The sequence below is a fragment of the Lithobates pipiens genome, unplaced genomic scaffold, assembly GCF_037356315.1.
Source record: "Lithobates pipiens isolate NorthernLeopardFrog02 unplaced genomic scaffold, aLitPip1_a1.2 Scaffold_66, whole genome shotgun sequence".
Classification (NCBI taxonomy): Eukaryota; Metazoa; Chordata; class Amphibia; order Anura; family Ranidae; genus Lithobates; species Lithobates pipiens.
The window spans coordinates 1852615-1876172 of NW_027507888.1; the positions used below are offsets into that span (position 1 = coordinate 1852615).

The window sequence follows — 23558 nt, forward strand, 5'->3', positions numbered from 1 at the left end:
GAGCCTGTGTTTTGTCAGTTTAAATAGGGACAGGCAGGAAGCTGTGTGTGGCAGTGAGGAACAGTCAGTTTAATCAGTAGCTGTTACTATTAGGTCCACAAAGGATCTTTTCAGGACTGGTATGGTAATAGGCTTATACACGTATAATATTCTTTCTTCCAAATATAGAAAGAATATTATACTTGACTGCTGCCCTTCTGCTGCAGTAGTCCTTTATGAGTATAGGGACTGAGGTACAGTCTGCTAATCACAACCTACTATTTGCACAAAGGTCCTTCTAAGGACTGGTAAGGTATAGCGTAATACAGTATATAGGGTTGAGTGAGGTACAGTCTGCTAATCCTTAAGGACTGGTATAGGTCCACAATATATAGGGTTGAGGTGCACTACTGCTGACTGCTGCCCTATTCTTCAGCAGTCCTTTATGAGTATAGGGACTGAGGTACAGTCTACTAATCACAACCTACTAGTTCCACAAAGGTCCTTCTAAGCACTGGTAAGGTATAGCGTACTACAGTATATAGGGTTGAGTGAGGTACAGTCTGCTAATCCTTAAGGACTGGTATAGGTCCACAATATATAGGGTTGAGGTGCACTACTGTTGACTGCCGCCCTATTCTGCAGCAGTCCTTTAAGAGTATAGGGACGGAGGTACAGTCTGCTAATCACAACCTAGTATTTGCACAAAGGTCCTTCTAAGGACTGGTAAGGTATAGCGTACTACAGTATATAGGGTTGAGTGAGGCACAGTCTGCTAATCCTTAAGGACTGGTAGAGGTGCACTACTGCTGACTGTTGCCCTATTCTGTAGCAGTCCTTTATGAGTATAGGGACAGAGGTACAGTCTGCTAATCACAACCTACTAGTTCCACAAAGGTCCTTCTAAGAACTGGTAAGGTATAGCATACTACAGTATATAGGGTTGAGTGAGGTACAGTCTGCTAATCCTTAAGGACTGGTATAGGTCCACAATATATAAGGTTGAGGTGCACTACTGCTGACTGCTGCCCTATTCTGCAGCAGTCATTTATGAGTATAGGGACTGAGGTACAGTCTGCTAATCACAACTTACTAGTTCCACAAAGGTCCTTCTAAGGACTGGTAAGGTATAGCGTACTACAGTATATAGGGTTGAGTGAGGTACAGTCTGCTAATCCTTAAGGACTGGTATAGGTCCACAATATATAGGGTTGAGGTGCACTACTGCTGACTGCTGCCCTATTCTGCAGCAGTCCTTTATGATTATAGGGACTGAGGTACAGTCTGCTAATCACACCCTACTATTTGCACAAAGGTCCTTCTAAGGACTGGTAAGGTATAGCGTACTACAGTATATAGGGTTGAGTGAGGTACAGTCTGCTAATCCTTAAGGACTGGTATAGGTCCACAATATATAGGATTGAGGTGCACTACTGCTGACTGCTGCCCAATTCTGCAGCAGTCCTTTTATCAGTATAGGGACTGAGGTACAGTCTGCTAATCACAACCTACTAGTTCCACAAAGGTCCTTATAAGGACTGGTAAGGTATAGTGTACTACAGTATATAGGGTTCAGTGAGGTACAGTCTGCTAATCACAACCTAAAAAGCACACCGTACTATATGCCCGTACCCTCCTGTTTGAAGAGGTTGAGCGGTGTCATATTTTTGGGGTCCAGCAGCAAGTTGCTGGTATCAGTGCTGCTGTTAGTGCTCTCTATCTCGGTGCTGGTGTCCGTGCACTCTATCACGGTGCAGGTGTCAGTGCTCTATATCACGGTGCTGGTGCTGGTGATCATCTCCTGCACCTCTTCTTTGCCTACCCTGACCTTCCCTCGACTCCATTGTCTCAAGAGTCCTGAATTGGCAGAATTTCACATATAAAAAAAGAATGCTTGTAGTTGTCGATCCCAGATTCACCTCATACATGTGTTATGTCACGGTGCTGGTGTCAGATCGCTCTATCACGGTGCAGGTGTCAGTGCTCTATATCACGGTGCTGGTGATCATCTCCTGCACCCTCTTCTTTGCCTACCCTGACCTTCCCTCGCCTCCATTGTCTCAAGAGTCCTGAATTGTCAGAATTTCACATATAAAAAAAGAATGCTTGTAGTTATCGATCCCAGATTCACTGCACAAAGGTCCTTCTAAGGACTGGTAAGGTATAGCGTACTACAGTATATAGGGTTGAGTGAGGTACAGTCTGCTAATCCTTAAGGACTGGTATAGGTCCACAATATATAAGATTGAGGTGCACTACTGCTGACTACTGCCCTATTCTGCAGCAGTCCTTTATGAGTATAGGGACTGAGGTACAGTCTGCTAATCACAACCTACTATTTGCACAAAGGTCCTTCTAAGGACTGGTAAGGTATAGCGCACTACAGTATATTGGGTTGAGTGAGGTACAGTCTGCTAATCCTTAAGGACTGGTATAGGTCCACAATATATAGGGGTGAGGTGCACTACTGGGTGGGACTTTAGAGACATGGATGTAAAGGAGAACCCTGTTGTGAATGTGGCAGTTATCCTTACTGCTGTACTCTGTTTTGTTTATTGCTTGCTCTTAATCCCTGTACTCTATACAATATGCATAGATATACTGTACATAGACCTGACCAAGGTGTTCATTGTCTCAACTGTTGCTGGTTTTAATTAAGTTCTTCTTTCATGTAAGCTCAGTCCATACATCAGAATGTTTCTTTGTGCTCAACCAGTGGGTTGAACAAAAATGGCTTGATTTTTTTTCCCCCCCATTACCATGTAGCACTAACCCCTGAAGGAGCTGCTGGTTTTATTTGCACCTGCACTTTGCTAATGAACCCCCCTTGACTTGACTCAGTCCCCTTGACACAGCTGTGGTGCAATATGAATGTGTAATGAAATGGTGAGAGGTAACGCCACAATACAATATAATATACCTGTATTATTACCAGGACACCCGATGGCTCCACCTGCTGAGAGAAAACAATACTCCACACAATTGAAGTACTTAACCATAAATATACTTTACTGTAATTATGATAAACAGGTGGTTAGAATAATTGTACTGTCATCCTAACGTAAAATGACAGAACAATGAATGCAAAACAACAATTTTACAAGGTGAAACCACAAGGGATCTCCCCCTACTTTAATAGCTAGTTACAAGATCTTGTTAATAGTAAACATTCTTTAATCTTCTTTTCTTCTGCTAGCTATGATGGTCCTTTATAATTTGTAATCCAAAGGATAAGGAAGTTAGGCTTATCTTAAAAGTACATTGCACCCTGTACTCATTCACATAGGGTGGGGGGACGCTATCCGGGGGCCCCCTTATTAAAGGGGCTCCCAGATTCCGATAAGCCCCCCGCCCGCAGACCCCGACAACCAACGGCCAGGGTTGTCGGGAAGAGGCCCTTGTCCTCATCAACATGGGTACAAGGTGCTTTGGGGTGCGGGGGCCGCGCCGCGCCGCCCCCCCTTCCCCAAGGCACCCCCCATGTTGAGCCTGGTATGGCTCAGGAGGGGGGGGGCGCTCGTTCGTCCCCACCCCCTTTCCTGACCGGCCGGGCTGCGTGCTCGGATAGGGGTCTGGTATGGATTTTGAGGGGGACCCCACGCCTTTTTTTGGCGTAGGGGATTCCCCTTAAAATTCCTACCGGACCTAAGGGCCTGGTATGCCCCCGAGACATTATCGCCGCTCTCTCGCTCCTATAGGAAAATGGCGGCACCTACTGTATATATATATATATATATATATATATATATATATATATATATATATATTTTAGCATAGACCCTAGCGAATAAATTGGTGATCGTTGAAATCATTTTTTTTTGTCTATTTGCGCAGTGCTCTTTCAAACACATTTTTGGGGGGAAAAATACACTTTTATGAAAAAAAAACCCCATAAAGTTAGCCCAATTTTTTTCTATAATGTAAAAGATGATGTTATGCCAAGTAAATAGATACTTAATGTCAATGTCATGCTTGTGAACATTACTGGAATGACGACAAACTAAGGAACTTAATAAATCTCCATAGACAGCGCTTTTAAAAATAATGTAACGGTTACCAGGTTAGAGTTACAGAGGAGATCTAGTTTGTGGCAATACCTTATGTGTGATTTGAACACCATTTATATATGAGGTGTGACTTACGTAAGCGTTTTCTTTGCTGCGCAAGCATGCGAAGATGGGAGGGGGGTGCTTTAAAAAAAAAATCGTATTTTTTTTTCTTTTTTTGCATTGTCCCTTTAAAAAATAAAAAATCTGATCACTTTTGTCCACTCTCAACCCTCTTGACAAACGTCAAGATGATCACCTCAGCAAACAAGCAGAAAAATTAAATCTGGTCGTCTACACAAACAACATATTACAAAAAAGCCTATGGCACCTGTTATTCCCAGGCGGTCTCCCATCCAGGTACTAACCAAGCCCGACCCTGCTTTGCATCCGAAATCAGACAAGATCAAGAGCATTCAGGGTGATGTGGCTGTAGGCGACCTTGCTGGCCACTCTCAACCCTCTTGACAAACGCCAAGATGGTCACTTCTGCAAATCAGTAGAAAAATATAACAGGTTGTCGACACCAACAACATATTAAAAAAAAGCCTACGGCACCTGGTATTCCCAAGCGGTCTTCCATCCAGGTACTAACCAGGCCCGACACTGCTTAGCATTCGAGATCAGACGAGATAAGATAAGATCGGGAGCATTCAGGGTGATTTAGCCATAGGCGATCTTGCTGGCCCCACAAAGTTGAGAGCATGAAATTGTCCAACATTTCTTGGTATGCTGACACCTTAAGTGTTGCCTTCACTGCAATTTAGGGGCCAAGCCCAACCCCTGAAAAACAACACCACACCATAATCCCCCTCCACCAAGTGATTTGGACCAGTGCACAAAGCAAGATCCATAAAGACATGGATGAGCGTGTTTGGGGTGGAGGAACGTGACTGGAATGCAGAGTCCTGACCTCAACCCAATAGAACACCTTTGGGGTGAAATAGAGTGAAGGCTGCGAGATGGGCCTTTCTCGTCCAACATCAGTGCCTGACCTCACAAATGTACTATTGGAAGAATGGTCAAATATTCCCATAGACACACTCCTAAACCTTGTAGACAGCCTTCCCAGAATAGTTGAAGCTGTTATAACTGCAAAGAGTGTGGCAACTAAATATTGAAACCTATGGACGAAGACTGATATTCCATTAAAGTTTGTGTGTTCGTGTGTAAAGGCAGGTGTCCCAATACTTTTGACAATATAGTGTATGTGGAAGGGGGCACTCTGCCACACTCTGATGCAAGGGGGCGATACTCTGCTATAAAGTGGGACTCTGATGTAAGGTGTTGTGGGTGATGCAATGGGCTTTGGGGCGATTCGATGTTCTGGGGAGATGTGATTGAGCGATGGGATTCGATGTGTTGGGGCGAAGCGATTCGATGTGCTGATGCGATTCGATGTGATGCGATGTGCTGCGATGTGCTGGGGGCGATTCGATGTTCTGGGGATATGTGATGCGATTGGGCGATGGGATTCTAGGTGTTGGGGTGAAGCGATTCGATGTGCTGATGCAATTCGATGCAGCAAATCGAAACGCATCTCCCCCAGCACATTGCATCTACCAGCACATCTAATCGCCCCAGCACATCAAATTGCCCAAAGCACATTGCATCACCCCCAAAACATCGAATCACATCAGCACATCAAATCGCTTTGCCCCACCACATAGCATCAAAACGCATTGCCCAAGCACATCGCATCGCCCCAGCACATCGAATCGCATCTCCCCCAGAACATCGAATCGCATCACCCCAACACATTGCATCACCCCCAACACTTCGAATTGCATCAGCACATCGAATCGCATAGCCCCAGCACATCACATCTCCCCAGCAAATCTAATCGCATCTCCCCCAGCACAGCGCATCTCCCCCAGCGCATCAATTCGCCCAAAGCACATTGCATCACCCCCAACACATCGAATCACATCAGCACATCGAATCGCTTTGCCCCACCACATCGCATTGAAACGCATCACCCAAGCACATCGCATCACCCCAGCACATCGAATCGCATCTCCCCAGAACATCGAATCGCATAACCCCCAGCACATTGCATCACCTCAGCACATCGAATCGCCCCCAGCACATCACATTGGCCCCAGCACAACGATTCGCATCTCCCCAGCACATCGCATCGCCCAAAGAACATTGCATCACCCCCAAAACATCGAATCGCATCAGCACATCGAATCGCTTCACCCCAACACATCGAATCCCATCGCCCAATCGCCCCAGAACATCGACTCTCCCCAAAACACATTGCATCACCCGCAACACATCAAATCGCATCGCCCACAGCACATCACATCGAATCACATCGCCCCAGCACATCGCATCGCCCCCAGCATATCACATCACATTGCCCCGAGCACATAGAATGGCATCTCCCCCAGCACATAGAATCGCATCTCCCCCAGCACATCGAATCGCAACTCCCCCAGCACATTGAATCACCCCCAGCACAACGCATCGCCCAAAGCACATTGCATCGCCCAAAGCACATTGCATCACCCCCAACACATCGAATCGCATCAGCACATCGAATCGCTTCACCCCAACACCTCGAATCACACCACCCAAATGCAGAACATCGAATCGCCCCCAGCACATCACATCGAATCGCATCACCCCAGCACATCGCATCGCCCCCAGCACATGGCATCACATCGAATCACATCTCCCAGCACATCGAATCACCCCCAGCACATCGCATCTCCCAAAGTACATTGCATCACCCGCAACACATCGAATCGCATCGCCCCCAGCACATCAATTCGAATCGCATTGCCCCAGCACATCACATTGCTCCCAGCACATAGAATCGCATCTCCCCCAGCACATCGAATCGCATCACCCCCAGCACATCGAATTGCATCTCCCCCAGCACATCGATTCACATCTCCCCAGCACATCGAATCACCCCCAGCACATCGCAACGCCCAAAGCACATTGCATCACCCCCAACACATCGAATTGCATCAGCACATCGAATCGCTTCACCCCAACACCTAGAATCCCATCGCCCAATCGCATCACATATCCCCAGAACATCGAATCGCCCCCAGCACATCACATCGCATCGCCCCCAGCACATCGCAGCACATCGCATCACATCAAATCGCATCAGCACATCGAATCGCTTCGCCCCAACACATCGAATCCCATCGCCCAATCACATCTCCCCAGAACATCGAATCGCCCCAAAGCCCATTGCATCACCCACAACACCTTACATCAGAGTCCCACTTTATAGCAGAGTATCGCCCCCTTGCATCAGAGTGTGGCAGAGTGCCCCCTTCCGCATACACTATATTGTCAAAAGTATTGGGACACCTGCCTTTACACACGAACACACACAAACTTTAATGGAATATCAGTCTTCGTCCATAGGGTTCAATATTTAGTTGCCACACTCTTTGCAGTTATAACAGCTTCAACTATTCTGGGAAGGCTGTCTACAAGGTTTAGGAGTGTGTCTATGGGAATATTTGACCATTCTTCCAATAGTACATTTGTGAGGTCAGGCACTGATGTTGGACGAGAAAGGCCCATCTCTCAGCCTTCACTCTATTTCACCCCAAAGGTATTCTATTGGGTTGAGGTCAGGACTCTGCATTCCAATCACGTTCCTTCACCCCAAACACACTCATCCATGTCTTTATCGATCTTGCTTTGTGCACTGGTCCAAATCACTTGGTGGAGGGGGATTATGGTGTGGTGTTGTTTTTCAGGGGTTGGGCTTGGCCCCTAAATTCCAGTGAAGGCAACACTTAAGGTGTCAGCATACCAAGAAATGTTGGACAATTTCATGCTCTCAACTTTGTGGGAAGTTTGAGGAAGGCCCCTTTCTGTTCCAACATGACTGTGCACCAGTGTACAAAGCATAATCCATAAAAGACATGAATGAGCGAGTTTGGGGTGGAGGAGCTTTACTGGGCTGGACAGATTCTTGACCTCAACCCAATAGAACACCTTTGGGATGAATTAGAGCAGAGAATCCCGAGCCAAGCCTACTCGTCCACATCAGTGCCTGACTTCACAAATGCTCTTCCTGGAAGAATGGTCAAACATTCCCAAAGACACACACCTAAACCTTGTGGTCAGCCTGCCCAGAAGAATTGAAGCTGTTGTAGCTGCAAAAGGGTGGGCCAACTCAATAGTGAATCCTCATTGACCACCAAGGGGAGACGTGCTGCCCATCATTGAGCACCAAGGGGAGACGTGCTGCCCATCATTGACCACCAAGGGGAGACATGCTGCCCATCATTGACCACCAAGGGGAGACATGCTGCCCATCATTGACCACCCAGGGGAGACATGCTGCCCATTGACCACCAATGGGATTAACGTGCCCTGGAGTTAAAAGCTAAATGCATCTTTAAAGAAAAATAAATGTATAAAATTAAGAAAAAATGTGTACCCTTCACTTACTTTAGACGATGATTTACATTTTTTTTACTGGTTATATGTTTTGAGTTACAGAGGAGGTCTAGGGCTAGAATTATTGCTCTCGCTCTAACGTTCGCAGCGATACCTCACATGTGTGGTTTGAACACCGTTTTCATATGTGGGCGGGACTTATGTATGCGTTCGCTTCTGCATGCGAGCACATGGGGACAGGGGCGCTTTAAAAAAAAAAATTTTTATTGTTTATTTTACTTTATTTATTTTAGTTTGACTTTTTTTCCCCAAAAATAAATTTTTTGATCACTTTTATTCCTATTACAAGGAATGTAAACATCCCTTGTAATAGGAATATGGCATGACAGGTCCTCTTTACAGTGAGATATGGGGTCAATAAGACCCCCGCATCTCACCTCTAAGCTGGGAAGCCTGAAAAAAAAAAAAAGATTCTGGCTTTGATCGTATTGGTGAGTCGGTAGAAGCACCAGAGGGCGGCGGGAGGGGGGGTGTCTATGGGTATCACCGACTATGGCTGGGTATGGCTGGGTATCTCTGAGTATGGCTGGGTATCTCTGAGTATGGCTGGGTATCTCTGAGTATGGCTGGGTATCTCTGAGTATGGCTGGGTATCTCTGAGTATGACTGGGTATCTCTGAGTATGACTGGGTATCTCCAAGTATGACTGGGTATCTCAGAGTATGACTGGATATCTCAGAGTATGGCGTTGCAGAGTATTGCATTGCAGAGCATTGCAGGGTATTGGTGGGTGTTGCAGAGCATTGCAGAATGTTGTAGGGTATTGGCGGGTGTTGCAGAGTATTGCAGAGCGTTGCAGGGTATTGGCGGGTGTTGCAGAACATTGCAGAGTGTTGTAGGGTATTGGCGGGTGTTGCAGAGTATTGCAGAGTGTTGCAGGGTATTGGCGGGTGTTGCAGAACATTGCAGAGTGTTGCAGGCTATTGCAGAGTGTTGCAGGGTATTGCAGGGTGTTGCAGGGTATTGGCGGGTGTTGCAGAGTGTTGCAGGGTATTGGAGGGTGTTGCAGAGCATTGCAGAGTGTTGCAGAGCATTGCAGAGTGTTGCAGGGTGTTGCAGAGCATTGCAGAGTGTTGCAGGGTATTGGCGGGTGTTGCAGGGTGTTGCAGGATATTGGAGGGTGTTGCAGGATATTGGCGGGTGTTGCAGGGTATTGGCGGGTGTTGCAGAGCATTGCAGAGTGTTGTTGCAGGGTATTGCAGAGTGTTGTTGCAGGGTGTTGCAGGGTATTGCAGGGTGTTGCAGGGTATTGGCGGGTGTTGCAGAGTGTTGCAGGGTATTGGCGGGTGTTGCAGAGCATTGCAGAGTGTTGCAGAGTATTGGTGGGTGTTGCAGAGCATTGCAAATCATTGCAGGGTGTTGCAGAGCATTGCAGGGTGTTGCAGGGTATTGGCGGGTGTTGCAGGGTATTGGCGGGTGTCGCAGAGCATTGCAGAGTGTTGTTGCAGGGTATTGCAGAGTATTGCAGCAGAGTATTGTAGAGTATTGAAGCAGAGTATTGCAGAGTAATGGCAGGGTATAATGGGGTTAATTTTCGATGAGCAGCGATGTGGGCACTGCAGATGCAGCCCACAGCGCTGCTCACACCGATCTCTTCCCCCTCCGCTGTACCGATCGGTTTGTTTACAAGTGATCACTCCGTCATTTGATGGAGCGATCACGTGGACCCAGCAGTCAAGGATGCTCTCGAGTGCGCGCCCCAGGGGGCGCGCGAGAGCGGAATTCTGGGAGGACATCATATGACGGCCTCCCAGAGTTAAACAACCGCCCTGTAGCCGTCATTCGGTTATGGGCCGGTTGTTAAGTGGTTAAAGACTCATTAGCAGAGCTAATTCATACACCTCCCTCCCTGCAAGACACGCTTAGGGGTCAAACGTCAGAAATGACTAACCAGGGTCAATCATCTGCGGACCCAGCAGGCACTTCTTCAACCCCGCCTCCCTTATCTGCTGGGGACAGTGCCGAGTCGGAGGATTCCTCAGATGAATCAGAACCCTCGGGGTTTAATTTTTCATTAGTACAACCTTTTGTCTTGGCGGTTAAACCAGCTATCTGCTGGGAAGAGGTGGAAGAGCCTCCTAAAAAGACAAAAACCTTTTTTCCATTTCTGAAAATGAAATTCATTTTTTTCCCTTTCTAGAAGAATTAAAGGATTTAATAGAAGGGGAATGGAAGAGGACGGATAAACGCTTCTCCCTAAATAGACTCCAGAAGTTGTACCCGCTGGCCAAGTCAGATACAGCCTTCCTGGATACACCTCCAGTAGTTGATGCAGCAGTGGTGCATTTAACCAAGAACATCACCCTACCTATGGAGGATTCGGCCTCCTTTTAAAGATCCTCTGGACAGGCGTATAGATGGATTTGAAAAAAGCCTATCAGTTGGCTGGAGGAGCATGTAGACTGGCTGTGGCTTTAGCCTTGGTGTCTAATGCCATTAAAGTTTGGACAGAAAACATTGAAGTAGTCATCCGAGAAGATGTACCAAAGGACAACATTATAAAAGCCATGGGCAGCCGACGCAGCATCAAAACAAAACTGGTGCAAAATCCCTTTTGATGGGAAGGCACTCTTTGGAGAAAGACTGGAAAAGGCAATCTCGAGAGTGACAGGAGGGAAGTTGGGGCTACTTCCCCAGGATAGAAGGGTGAGGCATTCACACGTGGTATCAACAAAATTCCAAGCTTCCAGGAATAGGAATTTCTCCAACTTTAGACAAGGCAGAGACCCCAAAAAGAATTGGAGGAGTACTCAGGCCACGTTTCTAAAGGCAAATAGAGAAGCCTCTCCAATACTCAGGAGGGGACAAAATCCTTTTGACAAAAGGCCACTGCAGCCAGGTTGAAGAGGTTTGCGGAGGTATCAGGCAGTCGTTGCGAAGATCCGTGGGTGGTCTCTACAGTCCGTTTTACCCATTTTTGGACCTTCCAAGATGTGCCCCCACAAGACTCGTTAGTTCTAACAAAAAGTCCAACTTCACAGCAGAAAGCGGAAGCTCTGCAGAAATATCTTCACCTTCTTGTAGTACAACAGGCAGTTTTACCGGTCCCTCCCTCCAAGAGATTCATGGGATTCTATTCTCCTCTCTTCCTCATCCCCAAGAAGAGTGGAGAGTGGAGACCAGTGGTGGATCTGAAGAGGTTAAATCGTTTCATACAGCTCGACTCGTTCAAGATGGAATCCTTGCAGACGATCATCCAGATGGTCCAACCAGGAGACTGCTTGCTATCGGTAGACTTGCAAGATGCTTATTTCCATGTTCCCGTGTTACCAGCGTTCCAAAGATTTTTGAGAGTGGCAATAGGCTCAACACATCTCCAGTTTCAATGCCTGCCTTTTGGTCTATGCACATCACCAAGGATATTCTCAAAAGTTCTAATTTCAGCCCTGGCACCTTCGAGTCTTTCACTTTTTGGATGACATTCTACTGCTAGCGTCTGATCAAGCCCAGCTACGGGACCACAAGGAGATTCTTCTGAGGACTCTGAGAGAGTTTGGATGGTTAGTAAATACAGAGAAGAGCCTCCTAACCCCAACTCAGGTGATTTACCTGGGTGCTCTATTCAACACCAAGGCTGGTACAGTGCGCCTCCCTCCCCAGAAGGTGAAGGCGATTGTTCAGAAGATGGTCCACATCAGATCTCTCTCCCACCTGTCAGCCTCGAATTGTTTGAGTTTAATCGGGACCATGGCGGCTTGCCTTTCCAATGTTACCTTGGGCTCATTGGCATCTGAGGACTCAATGGGGCTTTTTGACGCAGTGGAGGAAGAAGTCCCTATGTCAGAGAATATCAATTTCAGCTTCTATGAAGAGAAGTCTCCTCTGGGGGTCGAAGGAAGACCTCATTTCAAAGCCTCGGCTCCTGCAATGCCCTTCCTGGACCATTCTTACCACCGACGCAAGTTTGAAAGGGTGGGGAGCACACTGAGATCACCTGGCAGTGCAAGGGAAATGGGACGTCCCTGTGGCGGGGGTAGTCTCCAACGTCTTAGAGCTGCGAGCAGTGTATTTAGCTCTGCTGAGTCTAAAAGAACATCTACATCTAAGAACATCTCAGCGTATGCCCCGCCGGTCAAGATCCCAGTGTTCCCGCAGCTTCTCTCACAGGAGAAATTGGTGCACCCAGCTCCTCACAAACTGAATCTACATCTTTGGATCTTGAGCGGCAGAATTTCCAGTCATTAGGATTCTCAGTGGGGGTGATTTCTACTCTCCTAAAGGCTAGGAAACCTTCCACAAACTTTATCTATTCTAAAATATGGAATACATTTAAAACATTTGCAGAAAGTAAGCAGTGGGACCCCACCACTCCGTCCACCTCAGTAGTTTTGGAGTTTCTGCACAATGGTTTAGATCTGCGGCTCAGTTTAACCAGTAGAGACCCGCGCTATAGCCAAATGACGGCTGCCCGTTTATGAGACTCGCCTGATCACAGATCCAAGCAAGGGGTCGATCCCGACCCCTTACCATGTGATCAGCTGTCAGCCAATGACAGCTGATCATGTGATACAACGAAGCCGGTAATCGGCTATCTTTCCTCCTCGCGCTGACAGCGCGAGGAGAAAAAAAAAGAGCCGATCAGCGGCGGCCGTGATCGGGACATCAGTCCCGATCACGGCCAGCTTACCAGTACCCACCTGCCCCCTGCCAGTGCCACCTCTGTAATAAAAAAGTGCCCCCATTCAGTGCCACCCAGCAGTGCCCACAGTGCCACACATCAGTGCCCACAGTGCCACACATCAGTGCCCACAATCTGCCTCAACAACAGAGCTTCACCCCAGTGCCACATATCCGTGCCCATCAGTGTCATCTACCAGTGCCCATCAGCGCCGCCCATCAGTGCCCAGCAGTGCCACCTATCAGAGCCACCTATCAGTGCCACCTATCAGTGCCCATCAGTCCCATCTATCAGTGGTACCTATTAGTGCCACCCATCCTGAACTACACCTATACCATACCAGTTCTTAAAATAACTTTTGTGGACCTAATAGCTAGCGATTTGGGTCACTGCAGTCTCTCCCTGCTCCAAAGGAAGACATATGAACCGAAAGCTTCTGTCGAAAGGCTTCATCATAAGAGAACCAAGCTAAACCTGAAACATTTTTATAAGCTTCTAAAATTATTTCAACATGATGAAACATACCGCTACATAACTCAGGATGACATTCGCCCATTACACTAGCATAAATACAAAAAGATTGTAACCAATTATTAAAATTGCGTGTGCCTAAACGTCTCCTGTCATCATCAGATTTCTCACCATATTTTTTATCAAACCTATATTCTTTAAATGACGGCAATAAGGAAAGCAATTCAATATAATCCCCTTTCCAAATCTTTTCTTTAACTGAAATAGGTAAGTGAAAACCTAATGGAGACAATTCACACGTAAGTACTTCTTTAATGTAAGGTTCAGGAACATTAGAAACAGTAGCACCAGAGGAAGTCAAATCAACATTAAGTAAAACAGAAGAATTTGAAGCAGTATGAACACTATCTTTTGAAACTGACATAAGAGCAGCGTCATCAGCAGAGCGAGAAGAAGCAGTTTTAGGCAATAAATTCGATAAAAGTTGTGACATTAATCATAAAGTTTTGCAGAATAGACTCACCTCCTCAATCGACTCACCTCCATTTAAACGTGAAACTTCTTGAGCAGTAGGAACATCTGCCTGCTGAAATCCTTCAGAAATGGAGCAATCTGCAGCCATTACAGGAGCTCTGTCATTCACCATGGCAACGTTATCAAGCACCAGTGAAGCATTATCAACTGTAGCAGCCACCGCATCAGATACATGTAAAGCACTATAGACATTGTCCCTAGCAGTGACAGTATGCCCAGTAACATTCAAATGATTCGATTTTTTCTTTTTCTTCAAACAAGCAGACCCAGTACCTTTTTTGTTTTGCAGGGGTGAATCCACCGATTCAAATCTTCGCGGTCTCCTTCTCGTTTTTTTCCGGGCAGCCCGATGGTCCACTGCACCTGCGCCGTCCTCGGAGATCGGAGAATAGGCCGAACAGCTGCGGACATCTCCGAAAGGTTCTTGCGTCACCGTGTCAAGAGCAGGGACCGACCGGGAGGAAGAGGAAGCCGCCGAAACCGGAAGATCCTGGGGTACCCGAGAGAATGCACTGAGGAAATCAAACTGCTCCACCAGAGGGACATCCACAAACAGAACACTACCAGAACCAGCCACCGGATAAGCCGACAGACAGGAACGAAGCCACCGCTCTCCATCCACGGCACCAGCCTGTTCGATCACCTGTCGCAGTAAGGACTCCATAACGAAACAGCAGGGATGTGTTCTGATCTTCGTTGTCCGTTATACTGCGGCAACTGACACACTTTTTTCTCTTTTATAGGGTCTCCTGTTTGTGGCAACCGTTACTAAGCCTCTGGACCAATCAAAGGTAAGTACTCTAACAACATTTAACTGTAAATTAATTAATTCCCTTCTACCAGCGATGCGATGTGCTTGGGTGATGTGTTTCGATGCGATGTGGTGGGGCAAAGCGATTTGATGTGCTGATGTGATTCGATGTTTTGGGGGTGATGCAATGTGCTTTGGGCGATTTGATGTGCTGGGGCGATTAGATGTGCTGGGAGATGCAATGTGCTGGGGGAGATGCGATTCGATTTGCTGGGGTGATGCGATTCGATGTGATAATGCAATTCGAAGTGTTGGGGGTGATGCAATGTGCTGGGGTGATGTGATTCGATGTTCTGGGGGAGATGCGATTCGATGTGCTGGGGCCATTCAATGCGATGTGCTTGGGTGATGTGATTCGATGCGATGTGTTGAGGGCGGCGCGATTCGATTTTCTGATGCGATTTGATGTGTTGGCGTGATGCAATGTGCTTTGGGCGATGCGATGTGCGGGGGCGATTCGATGTGCTGGGGGAGATGTGATTCGATGTTCTGGGGAGATGCGATTCGATGTGATGAGGCGATGCGATGTGCTTGGGTGATGCATTTTGATGCGATAAGGTGGGGCGAAGCAATTCGATGTGCTGATGCGATTCGATGATTTGTAGGTGATGCAATGTGCTTTGGGCATTTCGATGCGCTGGGGGTGATGCAATGTGCTGGGGCAGATGCAATGTGATGGGGGAGATGCAATTCGATTTGCTGGGGCGATGAGATGTGCTGGGGCGATGCGATTTGATGTGCTGATGCAATTCGAAGTGTTGGGGGTGATGCAATGTGCTGGGGGTGATGCGATTCGATGTTCTGGGGGAGATGCGATGCGATGTGCTTGGGTGTTGCGATTTGCTGTTCTGGGAGAGATGCGATTCAATGTGCTGGGGCTATTTAATGCGATGTGCTTGGGTGATGCGATTTGATGCGATCTGTTGAGGGCGATGTTCTGATGTGATTTGATGTGTCGGGGGTGATGCAATGTGCTTTGGGCGATGCGATGAGAAGTGTTGGGGGAGATGCGATTCGATGTGCTGGGGGCGTTGTGATGCAATGTGCTGGGGCGATGCGTTTTTACCGGGAGGGGGGCGATGCGATGTGCTAGGGGAATATTTTCTTATTTTTAACCCGATTATCTATGTAACATAGAGAAAGTTGTTTGTGCAAATAGTTGTAAATAAGCAGTTTTTTTAAATACTCCCACCATCCCATCTAAGGCCCCATTCACACATGCGGACATTATGTGCGTATTTCATCCATCCGTTTGCGGATGAAGTACGGACATACATGCATTCCTATGGGATAGCGGGTGTCGGCGGATGAACATCCGCAAACACCCGATATCGTCTGCCTCCGCAATTGTCCGATTCTGCAGACGGAGGAAAATCCTATTTTTTAATCCGTCTGCAGAGCGGATCGGATGAACACGGACAGACGATCCCCCATAGAGGAGAGCGGAGAGCTGACAGGGCGGTCCATGCACAGTGTGCTGGAACCGCCCTGTTATCCTCCGGCTCAGCGGGAACAACAGAGCGATCCCCGCTGAGCAAGCGGATCATCACGGGGCGGATCATTACTGATCCATCCCGTGTGAAAGGGGCCTAACACCAAAACACAAGCACAATTTTTCAAAATTATTATGCACAGTTTGAACTTCATAAAGTCGTCTTCAATACGTCTAGATGCATAAATGAATTGTGTTGCTGTGATTATTATTATTTTAATTATTATTTTTTTCTTTTTAAATGAAAAGCTGTACAGAAAAAAGTATCAGCTGAGTGTAGATGTAGTGTGTGTGTGTGTTTCTTGAATAATATTCCTTGTACATGCAGTATATTTACTGGTTCCTGGAGGGAGGAGGGGTTTGCATAGATATGGGTGGCAACTTCCTCTAACACTGCCGTTGCCATGGAAACCTGACCTGAAACTTATTACACTGCTTGTGCAGCATTGAGCATGTGCGAGATCTGCAAGGCTGAAATCCAGGAAGAAATACAGTCTGGCTTCAGATGCCCACACTTTAGATGGTGCTAGTTTATAAACTTTCAAAATGCTGTAATAACCTAACAAAACAGACCTTAGTTTACAGACCAACTTTACTGAATACATTAAGCTTGTGTATTATAGGGGTATTTTTATTTAAAAAGTGTAATTTTGGCCGGAGCACCACTTTAACCACTTGCTTACTGGGCACTTAAACCCCCCTCCTGCCCAGACCAATTTTCAGCTTTCAGCGCTGATGCACTAATTCTAGCACTAGACCTCCTCTGAAACTCTAACCTGGTAACCGTAAAAAATGTTTAAAGCGTCGCCTATTGAGATTTTTAGGTACCGTACTTTGTCGTCAATCCACAAGTGCGTGCAATTATAAAGTGTGGCATGTTTGGTATCTATTTACTCGGCGTAACATTATCTTTCACATTATGCAAAAAAAAAATGGGATAATTTTACTGTTTTGTTTTTTTTTATTAATGAAGTGTCTCTTTTCCCAAAAAGTTGCATTTAAAACACCGCTGAGCAAATACCGTGTGACATAAAATATTGCAACAATCGCCGTTTTATTCTCTAGAGTCTCTGTTAAAAAATATATATATATATATAATGTTTGGGGGTTCCAAGTAATTTTCTAGCAAAAAATATGGATTTTAACTTGTAAACACCAAATGCCAAAAATAGGCTTAGTCATGAAAGGGTTAAGCCAGGTTTAACCATGAAGTAAGCATTTTAGGTTAACAGTAAAAAAAATGTATATCGTGCCATGGTTTCGATTTTGTATTTTTAACCCAAACCTCAGATTTCATTATCTCTGGATAAGTAAGCATAATTCCATTGTAAATTTTCTCTTTTTCATGACTGTTTGATAAGCCATGAAATCTTCAAGCAAGATGGGAAGCTATGATCTCTCAAAGCAAGATGGGAAGCCAGGCACACTCCAAGCAAGACGGAATCCCTTTTCTGCTTCTGCAGCATTAGCAGATGGTGGGTACCTACATAAAAATCATGGATGATGATAAAATAAATTTTCTAAATGTACCATTTCAGAATGTATTCCCAGGGGGTCTTCCATCCAGGCTCTAACCAGGCCCGACCCTGGTTAGTATCCGAGATCAGACGAGATCAGGCGCATTCAGGGTGATGTGGCCGTAGGCGATCTTTTTGGCCACTCTCAACCCTCTTGAAAAACACCAAGATGGTCACCTCGGCAAAAAAGCAGAAAAATAAAAGAGGTTGTCGACATCAACAACATATTTAAAAAAAGCCTACAGCTCCTGGTATTCCCATGCGGTGTACTATCCAGGTACTAACCAGGTTCGACCCTGCTTAGCATCCGAGATCAGATGAGATCGGGCGCATTCAGGGTGATGTACAGTAAGCGATCTTTCTGGCCACTCTCAACCCTCTTGACAAACGCCAACATATTCACCTTGGCAAACAACCAGCAAAATAAAACAGGTCGTCGACGCCAACAACATATTAAGAAAAAGTCTACGGCACCTGGAATTCCCAGGCGGAATCCCACCCAGGTACTAAACAGGCCCGACCCTGCTTAGCATCCAAAATCAAATGAGATCGGGCAAATTCAGGCTGATTTGGTTGTAGGCGATCTTTCTGGCCACTCTCAACCCTCTTGACAAATGCCAAGATGGTCACCTCGGCAAACAAGCAGAAAAATAAAACAGGTCATCGATGCCAACAACATATTAAAAAAAAGAATACGGCACCTGGTATTCCCTGGCGGTTTCCCATCCAGGTGCTAACCATGTCACCCTGAATGTCCCTAGACCTAAGTGCAGCGTAAACCATTATTGGGCAGTATATCGGGGTACCTAGCGCTATAAAAACCTGGCGGTGAACCTAAAAAAAATAAAAGTGCAGTGCTTGGCCTCTTAAATATAAATGTGTATTAATGTGACTTAATAGGAAAAATGTGTGTGTATGGAAAATGTGAAAAACCTAAATAATGTGAAAAATCATTAGTGAAAAATACTTTGAAAACCCAAATGTCCAATGAAGTCAAAAGAAATGAATCTGTAACTCAAATGTCCATTAAAGTGAAAAACCAAATAATCATAAAAAATAATGTGACACAATATAAAGTCCCATGTGAAATATAAGACAAAAAATGATGATTGATCTTGTATGTTCAAAACAACTTATGCTTGACCACGTGGACCCTTCACCTCTGTAAACCAATAATGAATGCACCTGGGGTGATTAGGGTGTGCCCAGGCACGCAGCGTGCCTGGGCACACCCTAATCACCCCAGGTGCATTAGCATTATCCAGGAGCAGCACCAGTGATATGACGTTTTGAGGCCTAAGAGAGGATCCGAGTGTATTTGGAGACTACGTGATATGCGAAGGATTGGGTCGTTTCCCGGCTTCTTGCACCGAACGATTGGGTCGGCTTTCGGCTTCCTTATCGAAACGTCTATGTGATCGTATGTGCGCAGACTGACCTTCCTTAACAGGGGGTCACTGGAGATCTGGTAAGCCTCCATTCATTATTGGTTTACAGAGGTGAAGGGTCCACGTGGTCAAGCATTATTATTGTTGTTTTGAACATACAAGATCAATCATCATTTTTTGTCTTATATTTCACATGGGACTTTATATTGTGTCACATTATTTTTTATGATTATTTGGTTTTTCACTTTAATGGACATTTGAGTTACAGATTAATTTCTTTTGACTTCATTGGACATTTGGGTTTTCAAAGTATTTTTCACTAATGATTTTTCACATTATTTAGGTTTTTCACATTTTCCATACACACACACATTTTCCCTATTAAGTCACATTTATATTTAAGAGGCCAAGCGAAGCACTTTTACTTTTTTCTGCTTTTGTGTGCCCAGTATCCGGGTTATAGTGTTCAGCTGCTGTTTTTATATCATTTTATTTTATTTTATTTTACTAAGCGCAGATTTCTAATTTCTTTTGTAACCTAAAAAAATAACTAGCTACTTAGCGGCACCAGTGACACTAATGGAGCGATCAGAAAAACGATCGCTTAGTGACACTGGCAAAAGGGGGTGAAAGGGTTAACTCTAGGGGCAATCAGGGGGTTAAACCTTTATTGGGGGGGTAGGGGGCTACCCTGGACCTAACATTAACTGCCCTGACAGTATTTACTGTCACAACTGACACTAAATGCAGTGATCAATAAATAAATGATCACTGCAATCAGTGACACTGTGACTGGGAGGGGGGGGGAAGGCGGAGGGCGATCGGGGGGGGGGGGGGGGGTTGTGTGCCTACATCTCAGTGTAGTGTTGGTGCACACTTACTTTCACTGTTCTCCTCGTAGTCCGGTCAATAAGACCGCCCCGAGGAGAATGACATCACTTCTTCCCTGCCTGTGTTTACTATACACAGCGGGGGAAGCTTCTCATTCGCCGGGAGCGATCGAGAGGGGATGGCCAGAAACCAACGACCATCCCCTCATCCCGGATCGCTCCTGAAGCGAAACGGACCGCCGCATCCAGCGGGAGGGGGGTCCGATCGGACCCCCCACCCACTGGAAGGCAAGCACGTACATGTACGTGCTTTCATAGTTTCATAGTTAGATAGGTTGAAAAAAGACACCAGTCCAACCTGAGTGAGTGTCTACAATTGTCCCTATTCCTGTACATTGCACACTCACATTGGTCCCTACCCTCAAGGAGCCCACAATCCAAGGTCCCCATGCATATACTAGGGCCAATTTTGGACAGAGGCCAATTAACCTACCTGCATGTCTTTGGATTGTGGGAGGAAACCGGAGTACCCGGAGAAAACCCATGCAGACACAGGGAGAACATGCAAACTCCAAGCAGGTAGTGTTGTGGTTGGGATTTGAACCAGTGACCCTTCTTATTCCTAGGTGAGAGTGCTAACCACTACACCACTGTGCTGCCCTTGTGCCTGTCGGTGCCATTGTGCCTGTCGGTGCCATTGCACCGACGTACATTGCCTTGCGGCGGTCCTTAAGTGGTTAAGGATGATAAAATTAATTGTCTAACATGCTATAGAAGCAGTGTCAGAGTTATGAGCTTTAATCATAACTCATTGCTTGGGTTCATCACTGAATTTTGTGGACCCATAAATATTGCTTGACTGCGTTAGGAATGAAAAAGTATATAGCTCAATTAACTGCCTGAGTTATGAGCTTTAATCAGAACTCATTGCTTGGGTTTACCCACTGAATTTTGTGGACCCAAAAATATTGCTGGATGGAGTTAGGAATAAGAAAGAGAGCAGGGATTTCAGTCTGATCCCTCTTGGGAAAGTCTACAGAGAGCCCCCGCTCTCTGGAAGTAAAGGGCGGCTGTTGGAAGACCATCTTACATTTCAATTGTAAGCTATAATTAAGCCTCTAGTCTGGTTGCTAGGTTGCTCTGAAGTAGAAGGCTGAGGGACTGGGTCAATCTCAGTTCGTGCTGGACTTGCGGAAGAGTGCTCATTCCTCTGAGAAGGCCGGGCTAGATCTGATTCAGTCTCTCTTCCAACTGCTTCTAGGGCAACATGGCAGGCAGTCCAAATGTTTGGTTATGGCCTATGAAGTGAATGGCAGATCCTATTCTAACTATTCATCCTTTCTTCCTGGGAATTCGGTGTTTTGATCTTGGAATGGTTCTTAGCTTTTCTTGGTTAGAGTATGAGGGCACCATACTACAGCCAACAAACTTTGGCCAGGCCAAAATCAACGTGCCCTATTCTTGGTTCAGACTTTAGGGACTGGGTCAAGATGTCTTCTCCCCATAGGGGAAAAGGTATGACACATGCCATTCCCACACAAATAGGTTTAAACGTCCATAATTTAAACCATATGAAAGTTTTCAATGAAAACTATTCATTAATGTCCATGTATAGTGTAGCCAGTAGCAAGCAAAAACAGAGTAGGGTTCAGGCACAATGCACATAGATATCACTTGCTGCCCATTTGCTAGAGCGGGATTTAGACAGGACCCCCTCCCAAGCCCACTGTAGCATTGTTTGTATATAATGCTGTTAACTACCTGTTTGCTGCTCATTAGTATGCCCACCTTGGAGCAGTGTATAATGCATTGCCAGTGATTTCCCCTTGCGCATATGCTCTGTGGTCTCAACAGAGCAGATTTCATAGGCAATGTAAATAGTAAATGGCTGCTCTACTAGAGCCGGCCTTTGGTTTATATGAAATTCAAATGATGTGTTGTGCAATCAAGCCCACTGAAGCATTGTTTGTTTACAATGCCATTAATTCCCCTCCACTACTCATTTATATGCCCAACTTGGAGCAGTGTAGAATGCATTGCAAATGATTTCACCTTGCGCATATGCTTTTTGTGGTCCCAACAAAGCAGCATTCATAAGCAATGCAGATAGTGATTGGCTGCTCTAGGGGAGCCAGTTATATGAAATGCAAATGATGTGTTGCACAATCAAGCCCACTGTAGCATTGGTTTTATACAATGCCATTAATTCGCCCTTTGCTGCTGATTCATACCCAGTCTGGCGCAGCATAGAATGTATTGCGCCTGATTTCCCTTTTCAGGCTCTCTGTGGTCCCAACAGAGCAGTGTTCAGATGCAATGCACATAGATTTCTTGCTGCCCATTTGTTGCAGCTAGGCTTTCGACAGGACCCCCTCCCAAGCCCATGGTAGCATTGTTTGTATACAATGCCATTAATTTGCCTTTTGCTGCTGATTCATGCCCAGCCTGGCGCAGCATAGAATGCATTGCGATTGATTTCCCATTGGTTTCCAGCTCTTTGTGGTCCCAACAGAGGAGTATTCAGACACAATGCACATAATTGATTTATTTTTATTTTTTTGTTAGGCTTTAGTACGGTTATTAGTTAGCATTAGAACCATATTGTTTAATGTGAAAATGATGTATATTTTTACTGCTGAATGCTTTATTTTTTTAGAAGCCAGGAAAGCATTTTATTGTTTTAAAATGCCTAGCTTGTCAATATTACAATTGAGTGCAGTGTGTTTTAAAGGTTGTTAATGCAATAATTGGGGCCCAAAGCCCCATATCATCCTCCTTGTGTTTTTTAATGTTACCAATATATCGTTGCAGATGACTGGAATGAGCACAAGATGTATGTGTGAAATGCGTCCACATGACCATAGTTTGGTGTCTTTGGTGTTATCTTTGTGAAACAATATAAAAGGCAATCGGAAGTTCTGGATCTGCAGTCATTTCTTTCTTCCTTCTGACTGGAATGATCCAGTATGGCTGGGCTGCTGTTCGATCTAAAGTAAGTGAAGGGTACACATTTTTTTTTCATTTTATACATTTATTTTTCTTTAAAGATGCATTTAGCCTTTAACTCCAGGGCACGTTCATCCCATTGGTGGTCAATGGGCAGCATGTCTCCCCTTGGTGGTCAATGGGCAGCATGTCTCCCCTTGGTGGTCAATGATGGGCAGCATGTCTCCCCTTGGTGGTCAATGATGGGCAGCATGTCTCCCCTTGGTGGTCAATGATGGGCAGCATGTCTCCCCTTGGTGGTCAATGATAGGCAGCACGTCTCCCCTTGGTGGTCAATGATGGGCAGCACGTCTCCCCTTGATGCTCAGTGATGGGCAGCACGTCTCCCCTTGGTGGTCAATGAGGATCCACTATTGAGTTGGCCCACCCTTTTGCAGCTACAACAGCTTCAATTCTTCTGGGCAGGCTGACCACAAGGTTTAG

General features: G+C 45.9%; 1 long non-coding RNA gene and 3 pseudogenes across 1 annotated transcript; 1 reads left to right on the plus strand and 3 right to left on the minus strand.

The window, feature by feature from the left end:
- Positions 1–4344: 4344 nt before the first annotated feature.
- Positions 4345–4463, minus strand: LOC143958990 (5S ribosomal RNA; annotated as a pseudogene).
- Positions 4464–4571: 108 nt separating this feature from the next.
- LOC143958971 (5S ribosomal RNA) lies at positions 4572–4700 on the minus strand (annotated as a pseudogene).
- Positions 4701–14693: 9993 nt separating this feature from the next.
- LOC143958956 (uncharacterized) lies at positions 14694–23117 on the plus strand. The gene is made up of 4 exons (XR_013270165.1): positions 14694–14742; positions 14835–14882; positions 17756–17869; positions 22941–23117. It is a non-coding gene; the product is annotated as an uncharacterized LOC143958956 (long non-coding RNA).
- LOC143958979 (5S ribosomal RNA) lies at positions 18148–18265 on the minus strand (annotated as a pseudogene).
- Positions 23118–23558: the final 441 nt, after the last annotated feature.